We start from the raw sequence: 23,002 nt of genomic DNA, 5'->3' as shown, positions 1-23,002 counted from the left end.
CTTCAAAACACTGAAAAATGTCCACAGATACAGGTCCCCAGATCATCTTACCTATGCACAATACAGATTCTGCCATTTGTTTGAAAGACAATTCTTGTTTCTGAATATGGCCTAGAAGGAATAAAATATAGAATTAAGTATTCTGACAACATTCTAATTTGATTCAAGATTAATAGCGTACCTATGCTCAAAAATATTCTTGTGGTAGGTTTTGCTTATACTGGAATGATTGTAGATTGAAGGTGGGAAAGGAAATTAGTTTATTCAATTCGTGTTGGTCAAGTGAGAGAGTATGAAGAAATGATGTATGAACTTATTTACATTTAGAGGTGGTCTTGTTTGAAATAGGACATTTAAAAAATTTAAGAGAAAATAATGCCTCTAACGTATGTGCTACAATTCAAGGTTGCTATTTTTGTTTGCAGCAATAAGTTGTAAATTTTACTCCTGAAATTTGAAACTACATCTCCACACAAGCCACAACCTCATGTTCTTGCTTAAAATCTGTGCTGGCAGAGAGGAGCTGTGAGAATCCTGCTGGGCACAGGGCTGGCTGTTCCTGGGGCAGGGCAAGCTCAGGTGAGATTGTTTTCCCTGTTGCTTCTCAGCACAAGGATTTGCTGCTGAACCACAGGTTTTGAACGAGTAATGTGGAGTTATGTATGGAAAAAAATATGGTAGCCAAAAGCTCCCCCATTAGTGGTCTCTTGGATCAGGACATCAATGTGCTAAGTTACAGAAGGTTAACTGGTGCCTTTCAGGTGAACATTCGAAATTTAGTTATTGCTTAAGTTTTGTTCCTATTAAATAATTCTGTGAATTATGCACAAATTAAGAAGAAAAATTATGGAATCAGATTCCTAACTGCTTCAGCTAAGAATTTTTGCAATAGTTTAACCCCTCCTCGCTGTTTTGTATCCCAGCTATAGCTACAGATGCAAGAATTAAAAGGGTCAAAGATAAGCTGCAAACTTTTTTTCAACTTATAACTTCATAAAGATATTATTGCCTTCTTAGTCATTCTCTTCTTCTACAGAAGTAGTTAATTTGAAAACTAAGCTAAATCTCTAAGCCAACCTGGCAAGCTGACAATAGAAAATACTGAATAGTTCCATTTGAATTGTGATTGATGCCGTGTTAAGAAGGAGAAAAAAAAATCCAAACACAAAAATAAATAAATAAATAAATAAATAAATAAATAAATAAATAAAACAAAAAAACCCCAACAAACCTCAACTTTCTTGTGACAAGTTATAGTTTTTGGATCTTTAAGAGGCTGAAATTGTCCAGACCTGGTTCTCTAACACAGAGATGTGAGATGTTTTTCTAAAGCAAACCCCTGTCTTTTGAAGTCTGTTCATCATACCATGTGTCCCTTAAATCAGTGAAACTCTAAAAGCATCTTTTTTATTTGTTCCACTTCACACCCTGACTGGTGTACTGCTATTTTGTATACACTTGCTTGCTACATGCTTTTGTCTCTGCTGAAGGGAGATAATGGCTCTGGTGGGGAAAAAGAGAACCTATTGTTGAAATGAAACAAGGGAATGGGCAAATTATTGTGCTGAATCAAGGAAATTACCTGTGTCTTTGCCCTTTCTTATAGGGTGGAGCAAAACCTGTATGAGAGCTTCTGTCAAGAGAAGAGCTCAGCTCTCCATCATGAGTTTCCCTGGATTCAACACCAGTTAACACCAGAATGTTTTTTTTATATTCTCTGCTCAACTTTTGTTGTTATTTCTTTCAGATTGTGTTTTTGGGCTCCTTGAATCAGCAGAGCTGGATTTTGTGTAGCTGTAGACAAATCCTGGTGGCACCAATCCTGTCACACACAGTCAGGTGAGACCATGGCTCTCTTGGTCACTGGGGAATATTTCCAGGAGGCCAGGACAAGCATCATCTCCTGCTGCAACTTTGTTATTATTATGTTTAGTCATACTTCTAGCAAGCAATGAAATGTGTGGCCATACCAGCATCTTCTAGATCACATCTGCTCATACAGAAAAGTACTATCTGAACAGAGCTTTTCCATGAAATTAAATGTGTTATTTCTGCCAGCTGGCATGCATGCTGTTCTGTTTTCGCATCAAAATTAGGCTTCAAAATTCATCCAGGATGCAATGGAATGGGTGCATTAAAATCTCTTGTAGGCTTTTATAATGCATCTCAAGAAAAAAGAATTACACTAAATACTAAAGGCCAAAATTACTTGTTTCTAGTAGGTTATTTGGCTTTTCAGTCATTAGCTTAAAGGAATGGGAGGTGTAAGGAAGTAGTAAGGAAGATCACTTTTTCAGAGGCAGAAGTTTCTGAGTTACTTCTCAACTAGTGAGCTATACAGTGAGATAATCTGAGGTAAAAAATAAGGCACAGTAGTCTTCCAGTTGTGTCCTGATCTAATAATTTTTAATAGTGCCACTCAAGAAGGATCCCCCCATATCAGCTCAACTGCTACAGCTTATAAAGATAGCTTCACCTTCTAGGTCTGTTCCAAAGAAATTGCACCTCAGAACTGGTGGAGCACTTGTTCTGCCAATACCACTTGGCAGGCCAGTATCTAAAACATGTATCTAAGCTGTGTAAAATTTTCATCTCTGGTCTTTCAGTTCCAGTGATTCTTTCTTCTTCGCAGACAGAGTTTTGTGAGTATTTGAATTAAGCATTTCAAATTGCAAGATGAGAAATCAGAAGCTAAACTTGCCTGAAATACTTGTCAAATAGAAAACACTTTGAAGTAGATATAAACTGCAAAGCAAAAATTATCTCGTACAGGTGACATAAATATAAGATTCTTTTTTTTTTTTTATGCTATGAATGAAAGGTATTCTAATTTTTTTCAGGTTCTGAGTTTAGGGGAAAAATGAAAAAATTGGGGAAAAACCCCAATCTCTTCCTGGCTTCTTTTTTTTTTTTTTTTTGTGTGTGTCTCTAGACTAAAACAGTGATGCTATATTTTCAACCAAGTCTTTCTGAAATGTACCTCTTACACTGAACTAATGTCAGTAAACAGCAAAGTAAAATTATGTCAATTAATTGAAGTATACACAGGTAATATAATATCAGTATATTAAATAGGATCATGCTCGGTAAATAAAGAAAATATGACAATATTATCAGAATACAAATATCAAAATTTTGAAAATGCTGCACGACTCCAATTATTCTCTGGAATTATAAAAATTAAAATAATCTCATTTTCTGTTCTGAAAATTCTTCTGATAAGCCTTGTGGTGTGGAAGCCTTCAGTTATCTGTGTGAAAATTTGATTAATTCCAATTGACAGACAGGTTTATCACCAGCTGTCAGCTCAGTTGTCTGCCAATGATTGAGAAAGAAAAGAAAGAAATGTTTCAGGTAATATATGATTATACCATTGCACACCTGTTTCATTAACAAAAATCTAGACAATTAGTACTCGATTATTAGTGGTCATGAAAAGACTGATTGAAAGTGTGATGGTCATAAGCCTCGGTTTTAAAATTAGTTTTTCTTGCAGCTTTTGTACATTTTTCTGATCTTCTTTCTCCTGTAATGACACCAGAGTTATTTGAACGTTTAAGAAAAAACAAAATTATAAAGATTTCTGGCATTACCATCTGTTAAGGAAAAAAAAAATAGTGCTCATCTCAAATCAGACAGTTCTCATTTATCAACTGAGAGCTTAGAAATGTCTTCTTCTTTAGTTAATGTGGTCTCACAACCACTGCTCTGTTCAGTTACTCTGTCCTCATAGGAAGGTGAGGACCTGGTATCTGAATGAATTCCAGGAAATGTAATTTCCAAGTAAGGAAGAGAATTCAAGATTCTACATGAAAAGGGAGTAATGAAGACAATTATTGCCTGGGTAGAATCAATCATACAGAGCTTTCAAATCAGCTCTTTTATCCAATAAACCCACATTTTTAACAAGTTAATTACAGCTCCAGTCTCAAACATCTCATAAGGTATCTAAGATGGATAAGGCAGTGAGGGGCTGGTGTTCTCTGTGCAGCATCAGGGCTTTGCTGATGGAGTTCCATGTGGCTTTTAAGCTCAAATTCCCTCAGCAAACCAGGGAAATACACAGATGTGCTTCTTCAGGAAGCACAGCTGTTGAATTGCTTTCGTTCTTCTCTTGTGACTGGTTCCAGTCACAACAGTCCAAGAGTTCCCAGTTCTGTTGGTACCACAAAGAGAAGAAAAGGAAGAAAAACCCCTCATGAAACCCCTGAAAACAAAGAACTTTGTCACTGCATCTCCCATTCTGCAACTTCTCTGTGGGGGATCCACTTGTTCATTTTCTCCCAAGTCCAAATGTCACTCTCTGCGGTGGCATTTCTTTTATGAACAAGATAAAGATGACACGAGAAATAAATGGATTTTTTGGGGTTTTTTGTTGGGTTTTTTCCCACTGTCGTAGCTAAGATCATAGCCTGCTGGCTACCATGTAACAATGTAAAATAAAACCTCAACTTTTTAGCATTCAGATGAATGAGCAGCTGCTTTTCCCTCTTCATAGAAGCAAATGCACCAATCTCTTGAGCTCCTTTGCTTGTGACTAAACTAAGCCCTGATGGAGTGGCAGTCCTGGGGCTTTGTAGCAGTGTGCACTGTGACCTCTGTGTTATTTCAACGTGCTTGCACAATTCCTGTCTTTTTCTAGCAGCTTTCTGGTCTGTGGTGTTGGCTCCTTGAGTGACCTTGCTTGCACTTTTGGCTGCCCATGCTGCTGGCTGCTGTGCTGCACAGCCTGCAGTCCTGGTGACAGATTTCTAGCACAGATTTCTGATGTACTGCTTTGGCTTTCTGGGTATATCTCTCTTTCATTCTTTCTGACTCAGAAAGGCTGAGGGGAACACTGAATACAGGATTTTGACTAACTTCAGCTCTGCTAATGCTTCACAAAGAATAGATGTGAAGTTATTTATATCATACAGAACATTTTCTCCTTGTAGGTAAGGAGATTTCACATGGTGCTTTGAAATGAAAGGCTTTACTTAACCTGCAAGATCTCAGTCATTAAACACAACCAAGGTCACATCTGAAGAATGGGTAAAAATAACATTTTAATAGAACATCTACTCACTAAGCAAAGGCAGAATAAAACCAGCAGTCAATTGTTGCTGTATGAATGTAAGTTCTAATGAAACCGGTATGTGCATATGTAACAGAATAATGTAAGGAGTCCACAGATAAACTTCCACATGCACATTTATTTCACTAGAACACTTGTCTCTGTTAATACAGGAAGCAATACAATAAAGCTAAGTAGACCCCAAAATACCCAGGACTTCTCCAAACAACCAGCAGGTGTAACAAGGAAAAAAGCAAGAGCAGGACTCAGTCCACATTCCCCCTCAGTACTGACAACTCTGGCCCAAGGGTCAGCAGTGAGCACAGCTGTAATTTTGAGAGGTTTCTTTAGTTTTGCTCCTGGAAAGAAAATCTTAATCTTTTTCTGTTACATATAGAACCAAGGTAGGAATTTGCCTAAAATGGCCAATAGTCAACAGGCCTGAGGCAGTTATTCATGTGTGTGTGCATATGCACTGGAATGGCAGGGAAAGAAGCAGATCTCTGTGCCTGTGTGAGTGTTTTGGAGTCCTAGATGCTGATAATTTTAAATATATATGGTGTGTATATATATATATTTGTTTGTGTGTGTGTATGTATATATATGTATATAAAAAAATCTATATATTGCATGTAAACATATTATATATATAACATATATATGTTGTATATAATATATATATTTATAATATATATACTTAAATAGCATATATTGTATGCTCAGCTTGCCATTCAGAATTATTCAAAAGCAGAAATTAATTTTATTCATTTCCTCAGGCACAAAGACAGACTGACTGCAAGAATCTGAGAATGCACGTCTGAAATAACATGTGGACATCCAAGTCCTATAGTGTAAGCTTCACCTGGGGTCTGGCCTTCAGAAGCACTGCAAAACAGATGTACAAGAGCACTCTGGGTTATAAAACTGTAATCATCCTTCAGTCAGCATTAAAGATTTTATTTTAAGGCAATCCTTTGAGGAAGAAAAAAAATACATAAGGAACTCAAAGGTGAAATAATTCAATTACTTTTATGCATTTCTGTTTCAAGGAAATATTCCTTACATGTCCTTTTCTTGCTTATTTATATTTTACCAAAAGAATGTGCAGGCCCAGTATCATTATGTAGAATCCTTCATTAGCTGTAGAAGTTCAAGAGCCTGGTGTCAAAAAGCTGGAGTTTCTTGCAAGAGAGTTCTTTTTACATAATGACTTCCCTACCTAACAAACCTTGAACCATTTAGCATGGGAAGCATTCTCATTTTTCAGATAACAAAAATTCATCTGCAGTATTTCCTCCATAGCCGTGTAATGAGGCTTGTAGAAACATGTCACACAGAAATAGAATGAATAAATCAAATTGTACAGAAAAAAAATAGAAAAACCCTCAAGGATCTGACTGTAGAAACGGCAAAGAATAGGGAGCTCTGCAGCTCGGTTGATTGTCACTTGAAACATTTTTTTTCTCTGATCCTTAGGAGAATGTTTTAGGTAAATTTCCTCTTGCTGTTGTATTGCCAGGGCAGGTTAGGGATTCTAAGAGATGCTTGGAAATGTCCAAAGTTCATTTGGAGGGATATATTGGAGAAGTTATGCAGGTTGGTTTTCCTGAGGTTTCACCTCCTTTATGGGGGATTGCTTTTCACCTTGTAAAATGCTTTGTAAGTGTGAGAGAAACCCACTCATAAGAGACTTCCAGGATAAAGAATCCACCTTGGGAAGTTTGTGTGTGCTGAGTGACTCCTCCTCAGGAAGGGGAGGGATTAATGATCTGTGGTTTATCTTTGGTGCAGAGGATTTGCCGGGACAAATGTCAGTGAGGAAGGATCAACCTTTGTTTCCAGCAGCTGTCCACAATCACTCTCTCTGTTTTAATGAATGTGAGCTGAAATACAAATGTCAAGCAATTTCTTCACTCTATCAGAAAGTCTGGGAAAAGTGGGGGGTAGAGTGATGCTTCCATATGGCCATGGTGTGCAGCAGAGCTGCTCAACTGCACTTTAAGGGAGGGGGAAATGAGGAGGAAATGCCCCAGAGCTATGGAAGAATTAGCTCCAAGCACATCTCCATGCATTCCAGCTCTGAACAGGGCAGGTTTGGCTGTGCTTCCATATTTCCTGCCTCTCCTCCAGGGAAAGGGAGCTGTGCCTGCCTGCTCCACGGGTCACTGGCAGCAGCAGCAGCTGGGGGAGCCTTCTGATCTGTCGGAATCTGAGGTATTGATGATTCTGAGATTGTAGAAAGTCTCTGTCTTTCTGCCCCGTTGCCAAAGAAGAAGCCATAATTCGTCTGTGCTGGTTTCAAGGTTGTTTATTCTGTTTGTCTCTAACATGTTCTGCTGCCCTGCTGCAGGTCTGTCCTGCAGGGCAGCGTGTGGGGCTCTGCCCTCAGTGGGATGTTACAAACATTATATACCAGAAACTACCTGTGCTATATTTACAATAATGTGCCAATATCTGTCACCTATGTTGAACAGTGTGTCCCCAGCCTAAACCAACAGAAAAATGCCAACACTACAGTGAAACATGGAGGGCATGAAGAAGGAGAAAAAGGACAAAACACACCCAATTTCCTCCATCTTGTCCCCTTTGAACCCCTAATCTAGAATCCTAAAATTTTACTTTTGCACCCGTGCCACACTTAATTATTACTCATATCAAACACTCAGAGCTTGTAATTCATCCTGTAAGATTGAAAACTCTTTTCCATGGACAGAGATCACAGACAGTGTCTCTGGGGGCTCTGTCCAGGGGGGTTCCTGACCCCCTGCCAGGGTCCCAGACCTTCCAGGGCAGCCAGAGGGAAGCCCTGGATTCCCACACTGATCCACAACCTGCTTTTCTGAGATGGCCTAGCAGTTTTTAAAATATATTTTATAAGTACATGAGAAAATCAGTAATAAAAAACTGCACCCAATATTTTGGTATTTGCATGGTCACAATTATCATTAATGCTTTACTATGAAGTCTTGTCACTACAAACTTTGTTTTAAGTAGCATTTGATTTTATATATGAGGTGACATTCTATAGGGGCTACCAGAAAACTTTCCTGCTGTTACAGCTAGTGGCAACAAAAGAAATCAACACAAGGCTGGAGTTCTGCATGTCAATACAGATGTTCTGCCATTAGAAAACATATTTAGGCTTTTTTCCTGGTTTGGATGCTCAAATAACTTAAAGTTGCATATACAATTTTATTTATAGTAGAATATGTATATTTTTTCACAATTTAATCTTTTGGTCATATTTCATTTCGTTTTTTTGGTTTTAGGTAGGTTCTGAAGCTCATTTGACAAAAGAATATCAGGGCTTGTGCAGAATTATGTGGTTTTATGCACATGCCACTATCTGTATTTTAATGTGTTCATTTTCTGAGCAGTAAACCCAGCATTTCATATCCATAAATTTTAAACTGAAAAAAAAAATAATGCTTTACTTTTTCTAAAGCTTCAGTTAATGAAAGGTAAAAATGGAAAGCTGCTGCTCCAGACATGACAATTGCTGGAAACTGCTTTATGCAAACAGCAAGATTCTTTGTGGAAAATTGGAAAATTACAAATGGAGAATTTTTTTTTTTTTCCCCTAAGGGATGAACACTAAAAAAAGTCCTAACACTGCAAGTGACTAATCAATGCCTACAATGCAAAAACATATCACTTATTCTAAGTCAGTCAAACAGATTGACCATTTCATAGTATTTACTTAACAAGGAACTTTTCATAGTTCCTCATGCACATATAGAGGTTTGGGTCAATTGCAACACAAATCATGAAGAATCATAAGTGGGTAGTGAGGGCAAGATTTCTGTTAGTTATCTGATAGAAGGCAAATTGAGTTTTTTTATCTCATAAAAGAAGTTATGTATTTCATATTAGACACTAAATCTATCAATGGAAATGGAGAATACCACGTTTAGAATGGAACATTATTTCTGTGTTAATTGTACACTGAGATTAGGTTTTTACAATTTTTAATTGGAGGACAGAACTTGGGGTTTTGGTGGGGGGGAAGTGTTTGAGTTTGGTTTTTTGGGGGCTGGGGTTTTGTTAGTTGGTATTTTTTCCCCATTTTTGCATTGTTTTTACTTCAAGTAATGCAAGTTTAACATGTCACATTCTGTGTGTTTACTACTGGCCTAAATCTCTACATCTTTATGCTTTTCAGCCTTCATTTGTTTTGTTCAACAGCAGCGCATGGATTGTCACTACCTGGTGTTTACATAGAAAGCTTATTTTTCTTCTCCTTCCTTCTTCTAAACCGTCTCATCCCTCTGTTCACAGTCCTTATTTTCACTTACAGTTTTCTTTGGAGTCTAAATCAAAGTGCTCCAAAATAGTTTAGCAGCCTCTCTGAGTAGCACTGCCAGACATACAAGCAAAAGGAAAATCTGTAATTTTTTGTGACTTGCTAATATTAAATACTTAAGGACTTCAGGACATATATATATATGTTAATAAATAATTCAGGCTTTAAGGCTTAATATGAATATGTATAAATTTACTGTAGATGAAGCATAAACTACCGCTTCTCTTTTTACCCTTTTAATTTTTTAATGTATTTTTTGCTAACAAATGGTTTAAAAATAATAATGTTCTAAAAGAGCACTTCATGTACTTTTTAAAATTAGCTTGGACATTGAGGAGTTCCAAAATGTGTCTCTAATGTTCTTCCTATAAAGCAGTTTAATAAGATGTCACAATAAACATGTAAAATTAGATTTATTTTATCAAGAGGCAAAAATAACCTCATTACACAGAAAGCTTCAACAAACTCAAGTTTGCCTAATATATAATCCAGTAGTTTAATTTGTAACCTGATTATTGCTCTTAACAGAATTCATTAGTACCTTAGAGTCCTATAAGTTGTTTGAATGATACTTGTTATAATTAATATTTAGTCTTTAATACTGCTCAGAGTTTCCCAAACTTTCAGAATGCCTCTTGTAATGGCTTTTTTTTTTTTTTTTAAATTTGCCATCTGTGCAAACCTCACTGCCACAAGGATACAGGGAGGCTTCACAGATGGAATATAGCCTTGCACCGATTAAATAACCATTTGTGCTCTCCTGCAGCAGAAGATGGGAATGCCCTGTCTGAACAGTGCTTCCTCTCATTCCTGAGTAGGTATTATTCCACATATCTGCATGTGTCCTGTATCCATGTTTGTGTCTTTTAACTAATCTACAGTGGGCTGGTTTGGGCTGGGTTTGATTTTGTTTATTGTCTACTGTGAACAAAATGAACTTTGTCCCAGCCAAACCCAGCATGTGTGGAGTTGGACTGAGTGTCTCCAGGGAATGGCACTGGGGCATAAATTCTGATTCTTCACTGAATTTCAGGGAGTGGAAATGCTAAGCCACGGGCAAATGAAGGTAGCAAGTGTACACTCGCCGTGCATGTGTGTGTGATTTGTATCACCCTGACTTTTCATACACCTGACTTTTAAAATTCCAGAACTCCTTAGGTCTAACTCTGGATACTTTTGGTTTGCTCAGCTTGGAAGTTTGAGCTTAAAAGATCAGATGTAAGCTATTGTCTCTGTGTCTTTGTTTAGGAACAGGGAACGACCAAACTCCTATTAGCGCGGCTGCTGCTTTGCTCCTGCCCCTTCAAGCTGAGTTTCTCCCTGTGTTTCTGCTTGCTCTGCTCCTTAAGGACTGCTCATCAGCCCAGCATTTTCCCTTCGCCTCTGAAACGTAACTTTTAAGGAATTTAGGATTTTAGGGGAGCTAAGATTTTAGTTAGAAATAAGCCTTACTAGAGTTAATTAAAATAAATGAGTAGGCCTTGATGAAGTTAGGAGTTAGTAGTTAACTAATAATTGATTGTTTGTCAGCACAATGTTTAGTTAGCTGGGTTTATAATGAAGAATATAGAAACTGACAAAGAGCTTTTAGGAACATAAGACAATTGTGGACCTCCTCTGTTCCAAAACCAATTGAAGACAAGGAATGGGAGTTCTACCAAGAGTTCATTTGTCAGATTTGCATTGAAAAGGTAGAAAGGTCAGAACGAGGAAGACTTCATTTACTTCCTCATTTTGGGACCCCTCCCCACGAATGGGACACTGACCCATTTCAAGGGACAAATCACGCATGCTGAATGGCTTTTGGAGGGATTAGCATACGAAGCGGGGAATGGGATGTACCAAAATTATGAATATGTATTTGTATTTTGTGTATTCAATACTTGTATGGACAAAAAGACTCTGTAATCACCTGGAAGGCGCAGTGTGGATTTGGGAGCGATCCCACACGCTGCCCAGCATCGAATAAACACACACTTTCTAACTTTAAACTGTTAGAGAGTTTTTGTTCGTCACAGTTGGATATCAGTACTAGATCAATATCCATATTTTTAATAAATCACCTCTGCTGTCTTTCAGGCTGGAGTGCCCTCCAGCTGCTGAGAGCCTTGCTGCGTCTGGATTTGATTGATGAGGATGGGGCGCACTGCTTCCCTGCAGGGCTTGAGCTTTGTGTCACCATCACAGCCCTTGGAGCTGTCACTTGTGGTGTGGCTGACCAGTATGCAAACACTTCAGGAAGTATCCTCGGCTTGATGCTTGCTGCAACTGGTACCCTTGATGCCTTGAGAAGGCTGACCTACGCACTAAAGCAGTACAGGATCTGAAAAATATAAAAGCTAGAACCTAAGGCATCACCCTCATGGGAGCTGTAAAAACTCACAAGGAAAGTGCTGTGTAGGCAATGGAGTTGCCTTCTCCAAAGTAGGATAAAGGGGCAAAATCTGAGGGGATGGCATGGTTGATGGAGTCATCCATCTGCTGGTCACTTATATTTCAGATAAATATAATAAAAAAAAAAATCTGCTTTCCCTCATAAGCAGGGGTTTCCTCATTGGCACAGCACAGATGCAGAAAGTCTTTTTTACAGCTGGAGGACTTAGGGACACAACTTTTACCTGAGGTGGTGTGAAATTGAGAGCAAGGAACAGGTGCCAAATTCTCCCATTCCAGAGGGGGTTCTCATCACATCAGTTAGACATGAAACACCATGGCACTCTTATTTTTCTTGCTGCACAAAACACATGAAAAGTTTAATTTAAAAGAAAATGGCACTTAAAATTATTTTCATTTAAAAAATAAAGCATTAAAGAATACAATTTGAAATTTATAAAGCTAAGTGTATTTTCAGATTTCACAATGAAATGTTTTGCTTGTGCATCAACACAAGACCACAAGGCTCACCTTGCAATTCAGGTATTGAGAACTCCAAGCCTCTGAGGTTCAGTTTTCACTAGCAACAGACAAAATAAATCTTTCAGCATGGTTTGAGATAACCACAACTGATTAGAGAATGCTCCTAAGTCCTAAGTGTTATTAGACCTTTACAGTAGTTTATCCCAAATTAGAGTGGACTCAGGGTTTCATTCAGCACACGAAAGAATCTCTTACTTTCAGGTTCAGCATAACACTTTGGCCTGCTGCTTTTGTTTTCCTTTGCATGGATAGAGGCAGTTTGAGAGGTAAACACAGCACTCAACATCAGCTCTGCTTAGCAGGGAACTGAACTTGGACCTCAGCTCTTTCTTAGACTGTCTTATAACAGATCCTATAGAACACAGGGTTGCCTGTTTTTCCATTGAAGTAAATTCTCATTTTCATTGGCATACAGTTAGCCTGATAGGAGCAGGAATGTGCTCCAGTTAATTTGTATGATTTGATGTATAGGCTTTCATAAGGTTCAAAGGAGGCACGGGAGGTCAAACAGCACTGCTGAGAACCAGTGTACTTGAGTTGATAAGATGAGCAGCAACATTTCTGCGCAGTGTAGGAAGGAGGATGCTATCAGTGCAGCCCTGCCATTATAGCAGCTGGAGTGCTCACTGCTGCTGCTGAGGGTGGCTTTTTCCCTTTACCTCTCTCATTCCCAAGATGACAGCAGCAGCCACATTCAAAAGCTCTTATCTCCAGTCTGCAGATGGGGAAGAGAAGCGTGTGGTGTGCTAAGGGTGAAATTTTCAACAGAGATTAGGAAGTTACTTAGGTGCCTAACTCCTGTTTTCAGGAGTGATACAGGGCCTTTTTAAAGCAGCTGTTCTGTTCACAAGAAACTAATCTACTTAGTTACTGCAAGAAACATGCAGCTTTATATTAATCAAACCACAAAGAGGATGAAGGGAAAGTTCCAGAGAACAGACAGGAAACAAGAGTCAGGGAAGAAAGCAGCTCTATCCCTTATCTCTTTGGGCAACTGGCTGACTCCCTGTTGACCCCTGCCTTATTCCTAGTTTGTGAAGAAAAATATATTTATTAAGTTGGGTTTTTTTGTTTGTTTGTTTGTTTTTTTTAATTTCAGATGGCAAGAGTTGCTTTTTTTTTTTATATTACATTTTACTCTCCAGGTCTCTCAGTTCTGTAGCTTCTCCTGGTGTCTGGTGCTTCAAGAAGGCTGAAATCCTCCTGCCTTCCTTCGGAACATCATTAGTAAAAGCAAGGGACTCTTGAACTCCCTGTCACTTCATAAGCAAAGCCTGTCCTGGCGTTTCCTTGGAGTTCAAACATTAGTGCAATGCTCTTTGAACAACAAGGATCCAGTTTCCCCCAGAATTATGCACGGTCTGCTGGAGGGAGCAGATAGCTCATGAAACAGCTGATGCAGGTCAGCTGCTTTTGGCTTAACTCTTGCTTTGAAGTGATATACACAGACTAATTGTGAAAAGCTTATTTTACAGTTCTCTCACCATGTTGTTTTAAGATTAAATCTGAATGAGTTCTTGTCATCCTTTCCACTCAAAACTGGTGAAGGTCTGCTCTTGTCAGAGCTCATGGAGTTAGACATCATCTAAAAAAGGAATTGTCCTGTCCAGACTGTTTTTAACCATTTATTCACCTCACTTTTAAAAAATGTTGGATCTGGATGGAACAGGGATTACTCCATTTTTGTTTCAGGGGAGCTTTAGAGTCTGGATACTGCCTGTGACTGACCCTCCAGAAGAGCATATTTAAGAAAGGTTTGTCTGAGATCTCTCTTTGTCAGAGATTCCAAACCCATCTCCAATCTATGTTGGAGATTGGTTGGTTGTCAAATCCTCTCTGTGTCCTCCTAAGCCCCTGGAACATTCTACTGCCGCTAATAGAGACATGCAGAGTCTATCTCGTGGCAAAATTCAGGCTTTTGTGAGAACAAAGGGTCACCAGGATTAAAAGCTGCCATATCTAACACTGCACATGCTGCTTCCCCCAGCTCTGTGTCCTTATCAGCTGTGGCTCTCACATACACAGAGCCATGTGGCTGAAGTGCAGATAACTCATCTTGTCTGCAGAGTCAGAGATGACCGCGGTACCCCACAGCCCCTGTTGGTGTCACAGCTCTGCTCTGGTGCTCCTGCCCTCGCCCCAGGAGCTCACAGCACAGGCTGCTGCATTTGAGCCCCAAAAGAAGATAGAGAGGTGAAAACATACCTATTTTTTTTTTTTTTTTGCTATTTTTCATGTTATACTACAGAACTCTTCGAGCTACACAGGATGAACGAGACAAGATTCATGTTTTTTCCAGATTTATATATGCCAAACCATGTTCCACGTGATTAAATGCATCCAGACGCCATAACCTTGTCTTTTATCGAAGCACATTGCATATTTCCTTGATCCTCTAGGCTAACTCTGTGCTTTAGTCCTGAAGGAGCAGCCACTGTTTTCTGACACTGAGCCCTACCTGCCTTCTGTTTTCCCAGTGCCACCTTATGATGGCAGATATTCAGCATCACTTCTGGTTGGGACCATTGTGAGTCCTCACTGCAACAGCCTGGAGAGGCAAGTTTTCCATGGCTGTGTAAAAAAATCCCAGAGGTTAATGACAGCCTGGAGATAACACAGCCCTTCCCTTACAGCACTTCATTTCCTTCACTTCTTCTCTAACCTAGCAGTTACTACTGGTGAGAAGTAAATTTGCACAGGTAGAACAAAGCTGTCTTTTTCTGGAATGCTTATCTCAATCAGTTTCCTCTGAGGTTATAAACAATTCTGATTTCAGGTGTTTTAGCTAGATCTCATTCTCCATATGACACTTGACATTCGTGTTATGCTCTCAGCCCTCCTTTAGAAGAGCTGAATACACACAGAGGAGTTCTTGAATGTGCTTTCTAAGGAGCTGAGATCAAATATTCCTAGTGGGTTTGTATTTTTGCTAAAGATTTTTGTTGTTTTTTTTTTTTTTTCTTTGCTTTTGGGGTGTTTGTGAGAGGGAAGAGATGACTTAATCAGTGAGTCAGTCCTGAATTTACAAATTCTTCTCAATTCATCCACCTAGTGCTTTGCACATGTAGCCTAATCACACAGCAGCTGAAATTTCTGTACCTGTATCCATCATCCCTCTGCTACAGGCAAGAGCCAGCCTTACACCCCTTCAGCATCTGGCATGTATCAACTCCTCTGTGTGTTTCAGCTTTGAAACCAAAAATACTCAGAGCTTTTTTTCACCTTTAGGGCCTTGAGTTCATACCCTTTAGCTTGAAAAATTCTTTGATGTGTGTTTTAGCATTTTCTGTCTAAATACCCTTGCTTGAGGCATTTAGTTATATTTGCTGCTGAGACATTTTAATTTAAATAACTGATTAGATGTTAACTCTCCTGTGACAGAAGCACACATTAGGAACCAGGGCCTGTTCCATTATGCTTCTGCACTTTCATTCCTTTGAGCTGTTCTTATCATGGGGGTGCAAATCTTAAGTCATTCAGTGCTTACAGTGTTGCTGTTAATCATTCTGCTTTAAGGCCTCTGCAGCACTTCTAATTCTGTTTACAGATGCAAAGAGGTGCCTGAGCTCTTACCTTCTGTTGCTGAAAGAAAGTGGTACAAGAAAATAAGGGAGTCTTAAAACTCAAACATGTATCCCTGCCTTTAAAAATCTGACCCTAAGAGCTTGTGACCCACAAAGCAGCATCCCTACACTTCCAAAAAATGTTACAGTATGCACATTTTGTGGCAATAAAGATTGTCACTTCACAGAGAAACATTTGTAAATTACCTTTAATGCTTTAATATGTGATTGCTAAGAGACCACAATCACCCTGGTTAACTCCAAAGTGTTTTAAAGAACAATAGGAACTTCCAGAGATGACTGAGCCCTCTCAGCATCTCTGTTGCCTTTGGTACTCTGATTAGGGATGAACCATTGCTCCAGAATTGTGGCATATCACTCATGCTTAAACTCAGTTGGAATAAAGTCAGACCTAACAGATTTATCAAAGTATGGAAATCCAAGACTCAGGTGGGATAAAGTCAGACCTAACAGATTTATCAAAGTATGGAAATCCAAGTACGATGTTTGGAGATGAACTTGGAATGAAATAAATCTCCATTCAGAAATGTGCTCACCACCACATCTAAATATTAAACTGTTGCGTGATAAATGTGCCTTGTTAGAAGGTTATTGCACAATACAGCAGTGTTCAGTAATTGAGATTTTCTCCTTTTTTTTCCCTAAACATGAATAACTGCCTGCATTAACAGACAGTTTTGCATGCATGGTTCTGATAGGATTGCCTGAAAAAATCCCTGAGAAAATACTTGACTGACCAGACAGATTCCCTTGCAGTGGTGTGATGTGCTGTCAGTCTCCTGAGGAAGGAGACTTTTGACTGATAGCCAGAGGACAGTCACATATTGTCAAATGTTTGCCACATGGAAATGCATAAAGGGAAGGGTTGCAAAAATTATCTAAAGTAGAATCTAAGAGCAGGTGTTGAGGCTGTGGAGAGACAGAAGCAGAGTTATTAGCACAGTTATATTTCTTACCTGATAAAGTACTATTGTTTCATGGTGTATTAATTTTCTTTCACTCATCATGTGGCTTCCTTAAAAATGTGACAAAAAAAGTAGTTTCAGAAGTTTAAAGACATCTAATTTTGCATCCAATATTATGTTTTTAAAAGTTATTTGCCTGTATGTAAAATATGCAGAATACATTAAAACTGCAAGGCATATGTATTCAAATGTTGCCATACTTCTTCAAAGTGATTTATAGGCAGCCTTGCCAGTTACATTTTTCCCCTTTCCCTTTCCAAAAGAGAAATAGCAAAGGCAAAAAAAAAAAAAAAAAAAGTCTAAGAACTCTTATTCTGAATAGACAGGCGTTGTTTACTCGTGCTAGGTAATTTATTTTTTTTCCTCTGTAATTTTTGCTAGGGGAGGCACATGCAAGGGATGCTTCACCTGTGAGAGTGTTGTATAATATCTGCACAAATCCACTGACTTCAATGAAAGATATAGTTGCCACAAGTAATTCCTTACAAGAATGTTCAAAACAGCAGCGTTGGAAGCATAAACAGTAACTTCTTTGAGGCTCCTTCCTCAGCTGAAAAATGCAGGAAATTTCTGGTGGGATGCAAATTAATCAGAGAGCACTGTCTGTTATCTAGGAGAAGAAAAAACCGAATCCTGAAATGCCAAGAAGAATCCTGCCCTCAGGGTTGCTTCCTTCCAAATTTGATTTCTTGTTTTTTTCAGATAAACTTAGAATAAGTATCTAAGTTATTGGATGTCCATAAAAGGTCATGCTTTTGAATGTATTTGGTATTTAGAGAATTTTTGTACGTGGTTTGGTTTTTCCTTTGCTCTTTAGTACTGCTGATACGCCTCGTGCATTGCTCTGAGCACACTAATCCACACAATGGAAATGACATATTTCTGATGTCAGTAATTGCATTGTTCAATATCAAGTGCAATGATCTCTAGAAATTTTTCTGTTTAAATACCAAATACTACTCTAAAATGTCAAAATTTTAATTAGTTTCTGTTTGGACAACTCAAGTGTACACAAAGTGGACCTTGTTTCTGTACCTCACAGAAACATTCCCAACCCCAAGGAATTCTGCAGGAGGCTTTTCAAAGCAGGTAAGATCAACACATCTTTGCAGTTTCAGGACATTCAGGGCTTTCTCTGCTTTTCTAAATCAGGAAATGTTTTCAAATGGCTGCGATTTTCAAGTCCAGTGGATAAAAATTAAAACCAATGAGAGGCTTATTTGTGCACTCAGAGGAGCTCAGTGCTGTGCAATTGTTTGGAAGTTTGGATTGCCTATTCATGGCAAATAGCATCTGTGCTCAATTACACTCCATCCATCAGGAGGTAAGGCTTTCAGAAGTAATGAAAGCATCTAAGAGATGGTTTGCACTAGAGAGTAATGATTTCTCAAAAGGGCAGACAATTGGGTTGATTCACAGGTACTGTAGAAGGGAAAATGTTCCAGATGAAATGGAAATTATTTCATGAAACATCTCAGGATTTTGCAGAAAGAAGGGGAGTATTATTACCAATTATTCTCGATGAAATGAATTTGGTAACACACCATCATCTTAAAAGGAAAAGTGAAAGGTTGCTAAATTGGATATTTAGATTTTGCTAATGAGAATAGAGGGAGTTGATGAATGTTGAATCATTCCTTGGCAGTTTTTAAACAAAGATTATCATTCATTCTCTTTTTTGAACTGACAGATGATGTTTTGTGTTGAAATGAAGCTTCATGACTTTTGATCAAGCCTGCTGAAAATAGCATTCTGCTGCCTAAACTTCATATTTTTTTCTAGCACATTGCACTAAGAGTCATGGGATGATAATTTGGGATGCTCTGCAGTCCTCTGCCTTTTTGAGGGATTTGAGGGTTTTTGCTGAAAGCATTTGTGCCATGACATGGCTGCATCGCATTACTCAACAATGAGTTCAAATTCTTCAAAACAAAAATATTTATATTTAGTATTCTTTTCTTTGCTTAACACTGTCTCAAGAAAATATGTGGTACATGTCTATGCTGAGTTTTGTGTACCATGTTAAAATCTGGCAACCTGACCAATATTTACCAATGATAATCACCTCAGAGGTGTTGATTACAGAGACAGAGACCTCCCAGGACATTCACATTTTGGGATGCTACCAAGGGAAATCAAGGCTCTTGTTTCCCTCTCATCAGACAAACTGATGTCTTTTGTGGAGGTATGTTCCAAATATAGCCATTAGTTCACATTTTGGACAATAAATTTCTAATAAATTTGAGGGAACAGGTTGGACTCGATGATCTTGAAGGTCTCTTCCAACCTTGTGATTCTGTGATTCTGTATTTCTTAGTTTAAAATTTTCTCTTGGAATTACAATCTTTTGAGCAACTTGACAAAAAGAAAATGTTCTGTTTTGGCAATCCATTATGAATTTTAGTGGCCTCTTCCATCTCCCAAAAGCAGGGCAGTGGAAAACTAAATTAGCCAGTCTGGCACAGCAGATGAGACAGGATAAAGGTGATATTCCCTCCAGAGCTGGCGAGTAGGTGAATTTCTCCTGCCCTCAGCTGCATCACTGCTCATACCTTTCTTGTGGCTCCTTTTGTTAACATGGCATTTACACTCTCCAGATAATAATAACCAGTGTGAGGAGCTGCTTAAACTCCTTCCCTCACTTCCCCCATAACTGAGATTTGTGGTGGCTGGTCAGACTGAAAAGAGCACCTAGTTATCACTGAAAATCTCAGAGGTGCTATAGATGCAATTCTAGAAAAAGCATGTGCTCTTTTTTGTCTGTTCTGCGTGCCCATACATAACTGTGGAAAGATTGTAAGAATTTAGAATTGAGGAGAAATTTTCCTTCAAGGAGGACAGAGTTGCAAGGCACAAGCTTGGGAATGGCTCTCAGGATCTTTGGAGCAGACTTTGTGGTGTAGGCAAACGCACAGGATTATCTGGTGGGCTTTGTGTGTCTCATTATTGACCAAAGAGGAAACAAAATACTGAGACTATTCATTCATTTATAGGAAATACAAGATAAACAGTCCAAAAAGTGCTTTGTTCACTAGTCAAAAGGACAAATGATAAGGGAACAGTTAACTGGGTAATCAGATTGTGATACTTTGTTGGTGTTTCTTGCAGGAGTACATTGGAAATGTTGTTAATTTAACATCGAGCATCCAAAGACAGTGTTAATTCTTATTTCCATCTGCAGGCACAGGATGATACAGCTGCCAATGACCTAAACTAAGAAGTGAAAGAAAGAGATTAAAGTGTCTTAGAAAAACAATCAGATAGTAATTGTGAAAGAAAAAAACATAATCCATTAGCCAAATTTGAATAAAACCTGACAGTTCTGTCCATTTGCTCTGAGATTTAATCCAGTGTTTTCCATCACTAGTCTGAAAGTTTATATAACATAAGGAATCCTAAAAGCATTGCTGCCTTTTTTGTTTTTTTTTTTTTTTTTGGTTGTTATTTGTACTACTTTGCCATATCTGAAATAGCAAACTTTTTACTTAATTTAAGATTTCTGAACACAGAAGATATCCTGAAAATAATACACAAGAAAATTATCAGAGTGAAATAATTGATTTCCTTTGGACACCATCCTGTCTGTGCCAGGTTTAACAAATGAACTGTCACCTGCTGAAATATTTTCATATATCCACTGATACATTTTGCAGAGCAAAATAATAATCACTTTTCTTCCAACTCTAAAATAGAAGATTATTTTTTTCCCCTAACTGAAAAATGTAATCAAGTGTGCAAAATAGATGGGTGCTGTTTAAAAAAAAAACCAACAGGTTGGGTATGGCTGCCTGTCACATTGCTTGGTCAATAATAGTTTTCACAGTGAAATTCCTACATCTTTTCAACTGTTCCACCATCCCTCCACATCCTACATCTTCTCTCTCTTGAAGCAGATGATACACCAGAGGCTTTCCACAGTGAGATTAATTTCTGCAAATCAGACAATGGCAAAATATCTGATTCACACAAATGAACTGGGTATAATGGGAAGCTTTTTCCTTGAGAATTTATCAGAATGAAGAGTTAACAGCAGCTCAGGTGTTCCATGTGGGAGAGCTGTTTTCCTGAAAGTAATGAGGCTGGCCCCTGTGCTGTGTTTGGGAACAAACCTAGGTTCTCAGGAAGGTCCTGCATTGTGGCTGACAAACTTTTCATTCTATGATTTTTTATTCTCACCACAGTGTAGGGTTTTTCCAGAGGTCTTGGGTCAGTAGTACCCTGATATAGAACCCCACAGTATGAGCATTCTCGAAGGTATAGACAAGAACTGTTCTGCATGTTTTCTGTGGAAACAGATGTTGTGGGGTTTTTCTTAAATAATTTTTAAAGAATGGCAAATCATAGTGGGAAAAGCCAATAAATAAGATGTCCAAAGGAAATTTAGCAGAGAAATTTTAATAAGAGACCCCTATTCTGTGCTCATGGATGGTCTGTTTGATATTGTTCCTTGCATTCAGTTACAGCTAATTCCTGGTGTTTCTTCAGTCCATAATTCAGTTCAGCATTGTGTCTGTACTTCACTAACAAAAAGTCCTCATGGAGAACAATGTTTTCTATAAACACAGTTGGCTAAATCCTTGGATGATACTAAGTCTTTACCAAGCAAATCTCACTTATCCAGCCTCCCCTCTTTTTGCATGAGTGTTTGCTTCGTAGTCCCATTTTTATTGCCCCCAAACATTCCTGGCAAAGCCTCCACGTCCTCATTTTCTTCTTCCCAAGTTGCAGCCTGCAGAAGCAAGTCCCAGACAGTGCTCCCCAAATAGCCAGCAGGTCACCCACCTATTTTTCAGAGCTAGATTATAAGTACACAGTATCATTATTGCCTAATTTAGAAGCAAATTTTCTGGTCTCTCTGTTTAACTAGGTTACTGCTTACTTTTTTTTCTAAATATAAGTATTAATTACTTCTTCTTTGGGAAAAAGAAGGGGGGAAGCATATATCTTGGGAAACATTGGAAATGCTCCTCTGTGTTTTGTTGCCTTCTTTTGGAGTGATCACGCTGAACTCCAGGTGAACTGGTGAGAGAGATCTATTTATGTTCTTTTCCATGTACAACTATTTTTTTTTTTTAGTTTTGAGGGAAATGACATCAATTTATCCAGAGAGCTCTGTGTGGGCTCTTGTCAGCGAGCACATTCCACAGTCAGGAAAGGAGCCAGACAGGTATTTGTATCATTGCTAGGAACAACTTCACTGAGAGCTCTCATGGAAACCCAGCTCCTGTCAGTGTGGAATGGCAGAGACAGGGGAGCAGCAGGCTGCTGCTTAATGAGCTGTTGAGTGGTGCTGGATGCTTGTGAGTCTGCTGCACATCCCTGGGAATGGGAGATAAGCAGGTCTGCAGCTATCTGCACACCTCTCACACGTCCTTATTTGATCTCTAAACTCTCAGCAGTGTAGGCAGCAAACTACAGATTACAGGCATCGCTTGAGATGTGCTAGGGCACTTATTTAAGGAAAAAATTGTAGCCAATGCCTTCCAAATAAATACATTTGCTCTTTTTTGTGGAGCTCAGAGCAAGGACAATCTCTCTCTATGCACTGAGATCACAGGGCTCATGGAAAAAGCTGGAGCCAGTGGTCTCAGTATAAGCCCAAATTGACTAGATCAGAAATAAGACATTTGATTACAGGAAGAAATATTACCCAAATTGATAGAGCATTGAACAGACTTATGTCTGTCAGCTCAGATGATTGTGGAACAGTGTATCAGGCAGAGATAATTGTTTAATGGTCAGGCTGAGAGCAGGAAACCCTCTCACTGCCTGTGCTGGCTGCCTTGGCCACATGGGAGACCCTCGTAGCAATTTGAGAAGAAAGGCATTATATCAGCATCACTCAGGGAGATGAGAGCAGACATCTATTGCTCCTTTAAGCAGCTCTTGTATTCCATATCCACCAGAGGATCTCTGGATGGATATGGCACAAAGTTTTAAATTTCCATCAGGAAGTGGCCAGCTGCTAGCTTTGCCTCAGCTGTACAGGTTGTCTGGACAAAGGATGCAGGAGGAGATCTGGTAAAAGGTAAATATTTTAAGCCCAAATCTTCATAGAAGAACAGTCTGTAAGAGAGTGGCACAGTGTTTGTAAATACCACAGTGGGAATGCTTATTAATAGAGCACATTTGTTCAGCTGAGAATAGAGAGAGAAACTATTAACTGGTATTTTTAATTAAC

At 38.7% G+C, this 23,002-nt stretch overlaps 1 long non-coding RNA gene across 4 annotated transcripts in view; it reads right to left on the bottom strand.

Moving 5' to 3' along the window:
* The window catches only part of LOC140684494 (uncharacterized), a 268,835-nt gene that overhangs the window by 137,924 nt on the left and 107,909 nt on the right, over positions 1-23,002 (bottom strand). For all 4 annotated transcript variants that reach the window (XR_012056821.1, XR_012056820.1, XR_012056823.1 and 1 more), the window contains one exon: positions 52-111. This is a non-coding gene — a long non-coding RNA (uncharacterized lncRNA). The remainder of the gene's footprint in view (positions 1-51; positions 112-23,002) is intronic.

The sequence above is a fragment of the Taeniopygia guttata genome, chromosome 7 (genome assembly GCF_048771995.1).
Source record: "Taeniopygia guttata chromosome 7, bTaeGut7.mat, whole genome shotgun sequence".
Taxonomy (NCBI): Eukaryota; Metazoa; Chordata; class Aves; order Passeriformes; family Estrildidae; genus Taeniopygia; species Taeniopygia guttata.
This window is presented reverse-complemented; position numbering and strand designations above follow the sequence as displayed.